The 10,436-nt window shown below is 51.2% G+C and overlaps 1 long non-coding RNA gene and 1 pseudogene across 2 annotated transcripts; one reads left to right on the top strand and one right to left on the bottom strand.

Annotated features, from left to right (window-relative positions):
• The first annotated feature begins 347 nt into the window (after window positions 1-347).
• On the top strand, window positions 348-2,444 carry LOC114509385 (annotated as a pseudogene).
• A 2,741-nt stretch (window positions 2,445-5,185) lies between these two features.
• Window positions 5,186-10,431, bottom strand: LOC118498010. Of its 2 annotated transcripts, none has more exons than XR_004900531.1 (2): window positions 7,230-10,431; window positions 5,186-6,969 (listed from the first exon to the last, which is right to left on the bottom strand). It is a non-coding gene; the product is annotated as an uncharacterized LOC118498010 (long non-coding RNA). The 2 variants fall into 2 exon arrangements; XR_004900532.1 differs by having other exon boundaries at window positions 7,730-10,430.
• Between the last annotated feature and the right edge of the window lie 5 nt (window positions 10,432-10,436).

Genomic DNA, 10,436 nt, shown 5'->3' with positions numbered 1-10,436 from the left:
CGGCCGCCGCTCTCAGCCTCTCTGAACTTGGGACACTTCTGATGGAGGGACGTTCCCACCGGACGCAGCCTTCCCTGGGCGTTCAGATAAGATGGCCTGAAGCTCCGCACAACCCCAGCTCTCCTCTCCTCCGTCAGGAGGGCACGTCTGAGGGCCAGGGAGCGAGTGACATTATTTATAGACATAACCTTGAATCCACTCTTCCTCATCTGTTTATTTCTTTTTCTTCGTCGTTTATTTATTTGTTTTTAAAGCAAGTAAAGCGTTTCAAGCTTCAGTAGAGGTAGTGGTTAGGAAGATCATGCTGGAAGCCGAGGAAACCTGCATTGAAATGCCCTCTTTGACTTCTTCCCGCTGCCTGCCACCCCCACTACCCCGGCCCCTACTCCTTGGTAGTCTGTCAGTGGGAGGTCCTTGTCTCAGCCCCCTGGCCTCCTCCAGCCGTGCAGAGCCCTAGGGTCTCAGTGACAATTGAGTGCACCCACGGTGGCCAGGCTGGTGTTCAGATCAGCAATGCCTGCTGGGAGCCCTCCTGTCTGGAGCACGGCCCCCAGCCCGATGGCCAGAGGCCAAGTGACAAGACCTTCTGGGAGGGGGGAGATGACTCCTTCAATGTCTTCCTCAGTGAGATGGGCGCTGGCAGCCATGGGCCCAGGGCAGTGTTTGTAGACCTGGAACCCAGGGTCACTGATGAAGTTCACACGGATACCTACCTACCTCCAGCTCTCCCGCCCTGAGCAGCTCATCACAGGCAAGAAAGATGCTGCCAATAACCATGCCCGCGGACACTACACCACTGGCAAGATCATTGACCTTGTCTTGGACCACGTTTGGAAACTGACCAGCAGTGTACAGGTCTTCAGGGCTTCTCGGTTTTCCACAGCTTTGGCTGGGGGAGCTGGCTCTGGGTTCCCCTCCCGGCTGACGGAACATCTCTGTCGATTATGGCAGGAAGCCCAAGCTGGAGTTCTCCCTCACCCAACCCCCCAGGTTCCCACAGCTGTAGCTGAGCCCTGCAGCTCCATCCTCGCCACCCACAGCACCCTGGGGCTCTGCGGCTGTGCCTTCGTGGTTGGCAACGAGGCCGTCCTGACATCTGTCGTAGAAGCCTCGATACTAAGCACCCAACCTTCACTAACTTTAATGGCCTTATTAGCCAGCTGTGTCCTCCCATCCACGCTCCCCTCAGGTTGGACAGAGCCCTGAGTGTTGATCTGATCAAATCCAGACCAAGCTGGTGCCTTATCCCTGCATCCACTCTCCTCTGGCCCCGTATGCCCCATCATCTCTGTGGAGAAAGCCTACCATGAACAGCTCACCGTAGCAGAGACCACCAATGTGTGCTTCCAGCCAGCCAACCAGATGGTGAGGTGGGACCCTCGCCACGGTCAATACGTGGCTTGCTGCCTGTTGTACGGTGGTGACATGGTTCCCAAAGATGCCAATGCTGCCATTGCTGCCATCAAGACCAAGCGTACCATGCAGTGTGTGGACTGGGGCCCCATTGGCTTCAAGCTGGCATTCGTGACCAGCCTCCCACTGTGGCGCCTGCTGGAGACCTGGCCGGAGCACGGTGAGCTGTGTGCATGCCGAGCAACACCACGGCGACTGCCGAGGCTGGGGTCTGCCCGGACCGCTAGTTTGGCCTCATGTTTGCCAAGCGTGCCTTTGCCCGCCGGTAGATACCAATGAGGGATGGAGGACGGAGAGTTTCCTGAGGCCGTGAGGACATGGCTGCCCTTGAGGAAGCTGGAGTGGAGACGGCTAAGGGAGAGGATGAGGGCGAAGAGTATTAATTACCCTGTCTGCCCCAATGTTACACTCCCATGTCTGGGGACTGTCTTCTTTCTGTTGTTCTGTGAAGTCCACTGTGTTCCAAACTTGTCCATAGAAGCGATGCTTTTATTTTCAATGTCAAAAAAGAAAAGAAATCCTCTCTGTGCCACTTGTGAGTGGAGCGCCTTTGGCCAAGTTACTGAGCTTCCGTTTCCAGGTCTGCAAAATGGGAGGACCGTAACAGACCGAGCCTCTGAGGGCTGTGGATCCGATGCGATCATGCAGGGAAGTTCTCAGCACCATCCTGAGGACGTGGCAAGGGTCTGGCAAAGTTGTCCATATCTACTTTTACTATTGCTAGTGAGCCGCCATGTGTAACACACTAGGGGATTAGCACAGAGTGCCGACAACGGAAAGCCAGGCTCTTGAGTAGCTCCCACCAAAGTTGATCTTTCACGGTTTTCTGGCCTAGTCTTGGGGGTCTGGAGTGTGGACAGATTCCCCCGCTGAGATGGTCAATAGATTTATGAGTGTAGCTTCTTTTCTTTGCCTGGTTAGTCTACCCCTACTCTCTCACCTTAGCCCCCTTTTAAATTCTTTCTGGTTTGCCTTTTTAGTAAATTATTGTGTGTTTTTTTATTAAGGTAAAATTTACACGAAGTAGAATGTACACATTGTAAGTGTTCAGCTGAATGAGTTTTTATATAAAACAACAACTCAGAGTAAGGAAGATGCGGACCTGTGTTTCCTACTGTAGCGGCCACCGCATGCTCGAAATGTGGCCAGTCCCACCTGAGAAGTCCCGTGAGCACAAAATATACATCAGATATTGATGAATGCAAAAAAAATGAACGCAAAATAGATCATTGATAATTTTATAATGACCACATGTTGAAATCGAATATTTGGAATATATGACTAACGTAAATGTCACTGTTTCCTTTTACTTTTTTTTTTTAATGTGGCTACCAGGAAATTTTAAATGACATGTGCGATTCTCAGCAGTGGATCGCATCTTACTTCCACTGGGCAGCGCTGATACAAGACCATCTCTATCCTCCGGAAACGTCTCTCTTGCTTCTCAGTCCATATCTGCTCCCTTTTTCTTGAAGATAAACACTATTCTGACCTTTCTCCCCATAGATTCATGTTGCTTATCCAGGACCTCTTACAAACGGAACCACACAGTATGTGCTGTTTGGTATCTGGCTTCTCTGGTTTGCAAGCCGGCACTCAACCCAAGGAGCCACACCAGCCGGGGCTGGACCCGGCTCCTTTGGTCCAATGCAATGGTTTTGTGGTGCGTTCGTGTGCCAGTCAGTCACACGTTCCTTGTCATCTCTGCGTAGTATCCCATCGTGTCGCAGTTACCTGTTCTCCTGCTGATGGACATTTGGCTTGTTTCCAGTTTCTACAGTGAAGAATGCTGCTAGGACAGTTCTTGAAGAGTCTTTAAATAGTCTCGTTCAAATTCTTTTTGCTATGTTTTCTTTTGACTGTTGAGAGGAACCATCCTCACAGAAAAAATCCACACCCACCTCTGCCGTGTTCCCGGTTTGAGGTTAATGCTTTACAGTTTAATGTAAATCCTTTCTGGCCCTTTCTCCACATATGGAATCAGGTATTATCATTGTTAATGAAACTATCACTTTGGTGGTTCTGCCCTTGGCTACCTGACCCCTGGGGGTGGCTACATAGCTCCCAATCCTTGCTCTTCTTGTTCAAAAGTCTCTGGAAGACCAAAACTGGGACAGGTGTAGGGATACTCTTAGGGAGGGCAAATATTATGGGGCTCTTTCATTATTCCCTGATTATCTGTATCCATGGCAGACATTGCTAATCAATCACAGCTTTCTATCCTTGCCCAGCCCCAGTCACTACTAATCAATAGAAGAACTGAAACCAATTTCCCACCTCTAAGATAGTCCACCTTCCGTTTTGCTGATGAATAAACTAGGGCTCAGAGAGAGAGGAAGAGCCTGCTTCAAGGTCTGAGAGGGAGCCCCAGGCTCCTGCCTCCCTGTCTAATGTTCATTTCTGCTACATTCACTGACTCCAAAAAATGATTTCCCTGGGATCCCCGAATACATGTTCTGGAGGAAGAGGGTGTTTCTGAGCCCAGGGCAGTGGGACCCTCCTCTAGCCAGCCCCTCATCTTTATGATCTGCCTTGAGTGTCCTGAGAAGTCCCTGCCAACAGCCTGGCACCCCCTCCCCCACAGCCACCACCGACAGACCTGCGGTTTCTGTTCTCCAGGTCTGCAGTTTCAGTTTCCGAAAATAAACATTAAAAAAAAAAAAAAAAACCTAAACTAAAGGAGGCATGCTCGTAGCATCTTTGTCTTCAGCCCCTGAATTACGGAGTTATTAATTGACCAGACTAAATCAAATAGCTAATTACAGCAGAGAGGGCGACTTCAGATGCTGAAGCCATAAAACTCCAATAGCATCCCCCTCTTCCACCGACACATCACACTGACTCTGGCCGTCATTGGAAGCGACAATGAGAAAGTGGGAGAGTCAGCAGGTCTGAACAGCCTGGGTGTTCTCAGCTGGGCAAGCAGAATAGTTTATTTAATTCCCTCCCCTCCCTGCCAGGGGCAGGGGGCGGAAAGTCAGAGGGGTAAGTGGAGACAATGTAACACAATGTTTGAATCAGGTGGAGCTGGGTTCTTAGACCTGCCCCCACACACTTTCTCGTTGCATGACCTTGGACCTGTCGTTTCAGTTGCCTGAATCTGTTTCTTCCTCTGTAAACAGGTATATTAATAAAGCAGGCTGCATTGGATTATTGGAGTGCTTAAAATGACTTGGTTAAGAAGATGCATGTAAAACCCTCGTGAACATTTGCCTCTGGACGGTAAGCTCCGTGAGAGTGTGGAGAGCTGTCTGTCTTCCTCGCCATCACGCCCTCCAGTCCTAGCACAGGGGCTGATGAGCAACGATCGAGCGCCTCATGTAAAGTGTGGGTCTGAGGGTAAGGACGGTGGTGGGTGAGATGGTGAAGAGGCTCAGCACAGGGCCCCTGCCCTTAAAGAGCTCTCATTCCAGCATGATGGCCCAGAAGCATCTAAAATAACAAGTGGGGTGCTATGCATTACACAGGTACATAAGGTAACATAGAGGTTCACAGGACATTCTGGCATCTGACTTGAGTTCCAGCCTCAGCTCCCCCCACTTGCTACCATTCTGATCTTTATTAGCCAGTTTATTGTGTGATGCTTCTATTTCCAGATCTGGAAAATAGGGACCTGCCTCATGGAGTGGTAAGAAGGGAATGAGTTTCCTGAAGCAGTGCTTAGTACAGTGCCTGAGATATAGTACTTGCTCAGTAAATCTCAGCTATTATTTTTTCCTATTTACTATGTGACTTTAGACAAATTACTTATCTTCCCTAAGACTTATTTTTCTGGTCAGTAAAACAAAAATACAATAGTTTCTTCCTTGAAGAATTGCCGGGAGAATGAAATGGGAAAATCCCTGAAAAGTCCTTACTTAGCACAGTGTCTGGTATATGGGAAGTATTTAACTATTTCTAGTGACAACGATGATGATGATGATGATGATGATGATAAAAGTTAAAAACAAGATGCTATGAGAGAAAAAAGGGTAAATTCATCTTGATGCGTAGGCACAGGGATCAGAGAAAAGTTTATAATAGGTAAGTGATTTTTGGGGGGGGTAACAGCTTGATCGAGATGTAATTCACATACCACACAATTTACCCATTTAAAGTGTACCATTCAATAGTTTTTCGTATATTCACAGAATTGTGCGGCCATCCCCATAATCAATGTTAGAATATTTTCGTTACTCCAAATAGAAACCTGTACGCGTTTCCCCCCAGATCTCCCCTGACTCCACCCCTCCGCACACAAGCCCCAGGCAACCACCCATTTATTCCTGTTTTTGTGCGTTTGCCTCCTGCGGGCATCTCGTGTAAATGGAATCATACAATACGTGACCTTTCATTTCTGGCTTCTCTCACTTAGCATAATTTTTTCAAGGTTCACCTGTGTTGTAGCAGGTACCAGTAATGCATTCTTTTTTATGGCCAAACAACACTCCGTTGTATAGAAGTGATGCCCGTTCGGGTTGCTCCCACTCCTTGGCTGTTATGAACAATAATGCTGCTGCAAACCTTCACGTACAGGTTTTCGTGTGGACGTGTTTCCATGTCTCTGGAGTATATACACCTAGGAGTGGAATTGCTGGGTTATAGGGTAATTCTATGTCTAACCTTTTGAGGACCTGCTTTTCCAGACCATTTTCCATCGTGTTGCACCAGCAATGTATAAAGGTCCCAATTTCACCCCCTCCTTACCGATACTTGTTATTATCTACCCTTTTTATCATAACACAGCCATCCTGGGAGGTGCAGAGTGGTGTCTCACTGTGGTTTTGACCTGCACTTCCTTATGGCTAATCACGCTGAGCATTTTTTCCAGGTGCTTATTGGCCGTTTATATATCTTTGCTGGAGAAATGGCTTTTGCAGATCCTTTGCCCATTTTTAATTGAATAATTTACCTTTTTTATTATTGAATTGTATGACTTCTTTACATATTCCAGATACAAGTTCCTCATCAAGTATATGGTTTGCAAAAAAATTTTTTTTCTCTTCTGTGGGCTGTTTTTCACTTTCTTGATAGCGTCCTTTGGAGCACGAAAAGTTTTTCATTTTAATGATGTCCAAGTGATCTATCTTTCTTTTAAAAGTTGTAGCTCTTACATTTAGATTTTCGATCCATTTCGAGCTGGCGTCTGGACGTACATGGTGTGAGGTAGTGGTACAACTTTGTTCTCTTGCACACGGCTCTCCCGTTGTCCCAGCACCGTTTTTTTTTTTGAAGGGACCGGTTTATTTGTGGAGTCTTCATTCCATTCTGTTGATCTAGATGGATAGCTCGGTGCCCACTGCCACACTGTCTTGAAGGTGACTGTACATACACTGGACCAAATGAACTGGATCGGCGGAAGCACAGTCAGAATTTCTTCCCCTTTCCAGAGTGCTTTCCAGATCTTAGATTGCTTTCAAATACGTGGTCTCACTCAAGTCTTTCGGCAAGCCTTACTCTGTGAGTACACGGAGGCTCGGAAGGCTGCGTGGTGTTCCTCTAGACTCAACCAGAAACGGTGGTGGTGAATCTATCATCTTTCAGTCCAACGCTTTCATTACCCCAGCCATTCACTTGCTGGGTGTGTTCAGAAATTTGGGAAAAGGAAAGAGTATCCGAAACATTAGGACCAAATGGCAGGGGTAGGGGGAGGTGAAAACAGACTGATTATACATGTTTGGCTCCTAACCAGCTCATGATAAATTCTCCCTTCTCCTGCTTGGACAAGAAATGGGATGTTCTGGGTAATCCAGGGTTTTGCTTGGGTACTGCATTTTCCAAGCATGAGAACACAGTGAAATACTCTCAACACTAAAACCACATAGACTATAATTTACCTATAATTTTGTTGTTGTTGTTGTCGTTCTAGGAGACTCTTTATTTTAGAGCAGTGTTTCTTTAAGAGTGGTCCAAGGAAAACCTCAGCGATCAGCATCTTCTGATAGAGGTGCTTGCTTGCCTTTTTTTTTTTTTAAGCAGTTTTCAGAGCCCCCATTTACCCTGTGTCTGCTGGAAAAATCACTGGATGATATTTTAAGCGCATTAAGTTTGGGGAACCATTGTTGTCAGAGCAGTGAAAAGTCAAATTGTGAATATCAATTAGCATTGCACTCAAGAGAGGCAGGTGTCCTGCTTAAGTGACAGTTCTGGATAATACAGTAGATCAATGCACCCCATTTCCTTCACGTCTTTACTAAAACATCACCCCTCCCCATGAGAACTTGCCTGAGTTGACATTGCGTCTTCCCCTCGCCCCCACACCTCCCACCCTCCCTGTCCCCCTTCCTTCTCCATAGCACTTACCAACACCTAACTGACATCCTACTTATCTGTTTACCTATTTATTTATTATCTGGCTCCTGTCTCTAGAAAGCAAGCTTCACAAAGGCAGGTGCTAGGAATACAGTGCTTAAGACAGTGGCTGCTGGGCGGCTGGTGTTCAATAAATATTTGTCGACGGAATGACTGTGCCAAGTTGCATCTCAGTGCTCCGGCATTAAGTCACTTGCCCTCTTTCTGGAAGAGATTAAAAAAAAAAAAAGACCTATAAAGCAAGTCATTCTTTGGTTCTGTGAGTGATGCGCAGTGCGTGGAGTACTAGACAGAAAGAGCCGGAACCACACCCTCTAGTCCCTGAATTCTGGAGCTTGGGCCGGTTGCCCCGAAGATCATTGTTCCTGAACACCACTGAGACCCTCAGGTTACCGTGAGGATCCCGCACGTGCAGCCACACTGTCCTGTGAGGGCTGCCCCCGGGAGGACTCCTTGCCCCCAGTGCACAGCCAGTGTGGCCTGAAGCAGCGAAGCTGAGATGAACCTGCAGGAGGAGGTGACTTCTGTTAAGTGCCCCCCCAAACATTACTGTGCTTCAAACCAGGGGGTGACAAGGATACACTTCCTCCTCCCGAGTGGGGACACTGATAAATGGAACCCATCTCAATCCACTGCTCACGAAGGCTTGGCTGGCTCTGGACCAGTGACCCTTGCCCATCTCCCACCCTGCAGGCCACCTGCCCAACAGCACCAGCACCCAAACCAATGCCCGTGGACACTTCGGGTTCTCCCCTCCTCGCACATCCCCATGGGCTCCCTTTGGCACACGAGGGTCAGGAGGTGTGGCCCTGGGAACAGTCAGTTCCCTAACACTGAAGGTGCTACCGACTGACCTTCACGGGTGTCTCTTCCAGGGCACACCTGATGCTCCGGTTTGCGTTGAGATGGTGAGACATGCCTCGTGTGGGAAGCCCCCCAACCCGAGTTCAGGGGGTCTGAGAAACTGCGGGCCAGGAGGAGCATAACAACAGGAAAAAGCAAGCTGGCATGGCGTCACACACACAGGGTGGCAGGATAGACCTGCTGAGTGTTCCCAGAAGGTCCGGAGGAAACCATTAACTTGAGTTTCTCAGGTTCCCATACGTGTGGTGATTGGGGCGGGCGGGGGAACGTTTACTAAGGGGTGGGGTCATGGGCACCCTTCCAGAGGTCAGGGCTCCGCTGCCCAGAGCTGCTGGGCACGTTGATAAAATGTGGCTGACTGGAGAAGGGATGTCAAGGTGAGAAGCGATGGGATGTCGTCAAGGGGTGTCACGAGGTTACGCGGCGTGGATTTAAGGTAGAGAGGGGAGGGGACAGAGTGGGAGGTGAGTTGGGGGGAGGGGCTAGTGTGGCCCTGAGACCCGCCCCAGCAGGGCTGGGAGTTCAGGGCACGGAGGGAGTGGCTGGCTGCCTTAGCCTCCTGGTTTGACTCCGGGCTGGGAAATGAAGGAGAGGATATGGATTTGGCCAAATGGGGACCCAGAGGGGGCCGCCTCCGGCTTCCGGGGCGATCCAGCATGGACTTGCTCACGGCTCCCAGGCTGGAGGGAGGGAGTTTTTGCGGGGGGCCGCCAGGAGTCTTGAGGGAACCTTCGGGGGGACCTCAGAGACCCGTAAGATGGGGGCCTGGGGAGGAGCAGGGGGGGCCGAAGGTGTCTGGCCTTCGGGGGCAGTGTCTCCAGCTGAGATGGACAGAGAGAAGTAACTCCAAACGCGGTGGGTAGGCAGTTAGGTTCTTCCAGTCCGATGGGGTGGGGCTTACGAGGGGGTCATCCGGAGGGGGAAGGCGCCCCGCTGAGCCTGGAGGCCCCTAAACTGGAAAAGGGAGTCTCTAAGAGGCACTGGCCTCTCCCCGGGACTGGGTGGGGAGGGGCCAGGGAGCGGCCGGAACCGGCTTTACCGAATCCAGACAGTGGTCTGCGTGGGGCGGGCGAGAGCCGGGGAGCCAGAGAAACACAGTGGAGATTCCTCATACGCGGGGTGGGGGTGCCCCACAGGCTCGGGGCAGGGGGGCTTCTGTGGACGGCAGGGACTTGGGACAGCTGAGGGGGGTTCTCATTCGGGACAGCAAGGATGACGAGCAACTGGGGAAACTGATACGGTTTCTGCTGGGGTGCGGGTGGAGGCTCCCCACTCGGGACGCGAGGCACAGAAAGGGCTCCCCAAATTGGATCTGAGGGATCTGGGACACTGGGAGTGGACTGAAAGCCGCTGAGAGAGAACCCTAAATTAGGTTCGAGGCAGCTGGGGGCTTGGAGGGCGGCTTCTCGCTCCGACTGGCAGGATGGAGGGATTCTCACCCAATGCACCGCGAGGGGCCTGGGGGCCGTGAGGCTGTCTCCCTCCCGACCCAGGGCTACTGAGGACCTCTCCGATTCGGGGCAGCGGGGGCCTGAGAGGGAGGACTGGGGGGTCCCCGATCAGGAACCGAGCTACCTTGAAGGTACCGGGAAGCGCTTCGTTCCGGGAGGGCGTTCCCGCGGCCCGGCCCCCGCGCTGGGGTGGGTGGGGGTTGCGGCCGCGCCCAGGTCCCAGCCCGCATCGGGGCTCGGGGTCTCTCTCACCCTCGGGGACCCGGGAGCCCAGCGAGAGCAGGGTCCAGGCGCCGCCGCCTCCACGGGCGCCCGGACGCGCCGGCGAGCGCGGGGCTTTATGCGCGCAGGGCGGCGGGGGGAGGAGCCGGCAGGTCGGCCCCCGGCGGGCCCTCCCCTCGGCCGTCCCCGCCCGCC

The sequence above is a fragment of the Phyllostomus discolor genome, chromosome 13 (genome assembly GCF_004126475.2).
Source record: "Phyllostomus discolor isolate MPI-MPIP mPhyDis1 chromosome 13, mPhyDis1.pri.v3, whole genome shotgun sequence".
NCBI lineage: Eukaryota > Metazoa > Chordata > Mammalia > Chiroptera > Phyllostomidae > Phyllostomus > Phyllostomus discolor.
The sequence above is the reverse complement of the archived record's forward strand: the minus strand, read 5'-3'. Positions and strand labels throughout refer to the sequence as shown.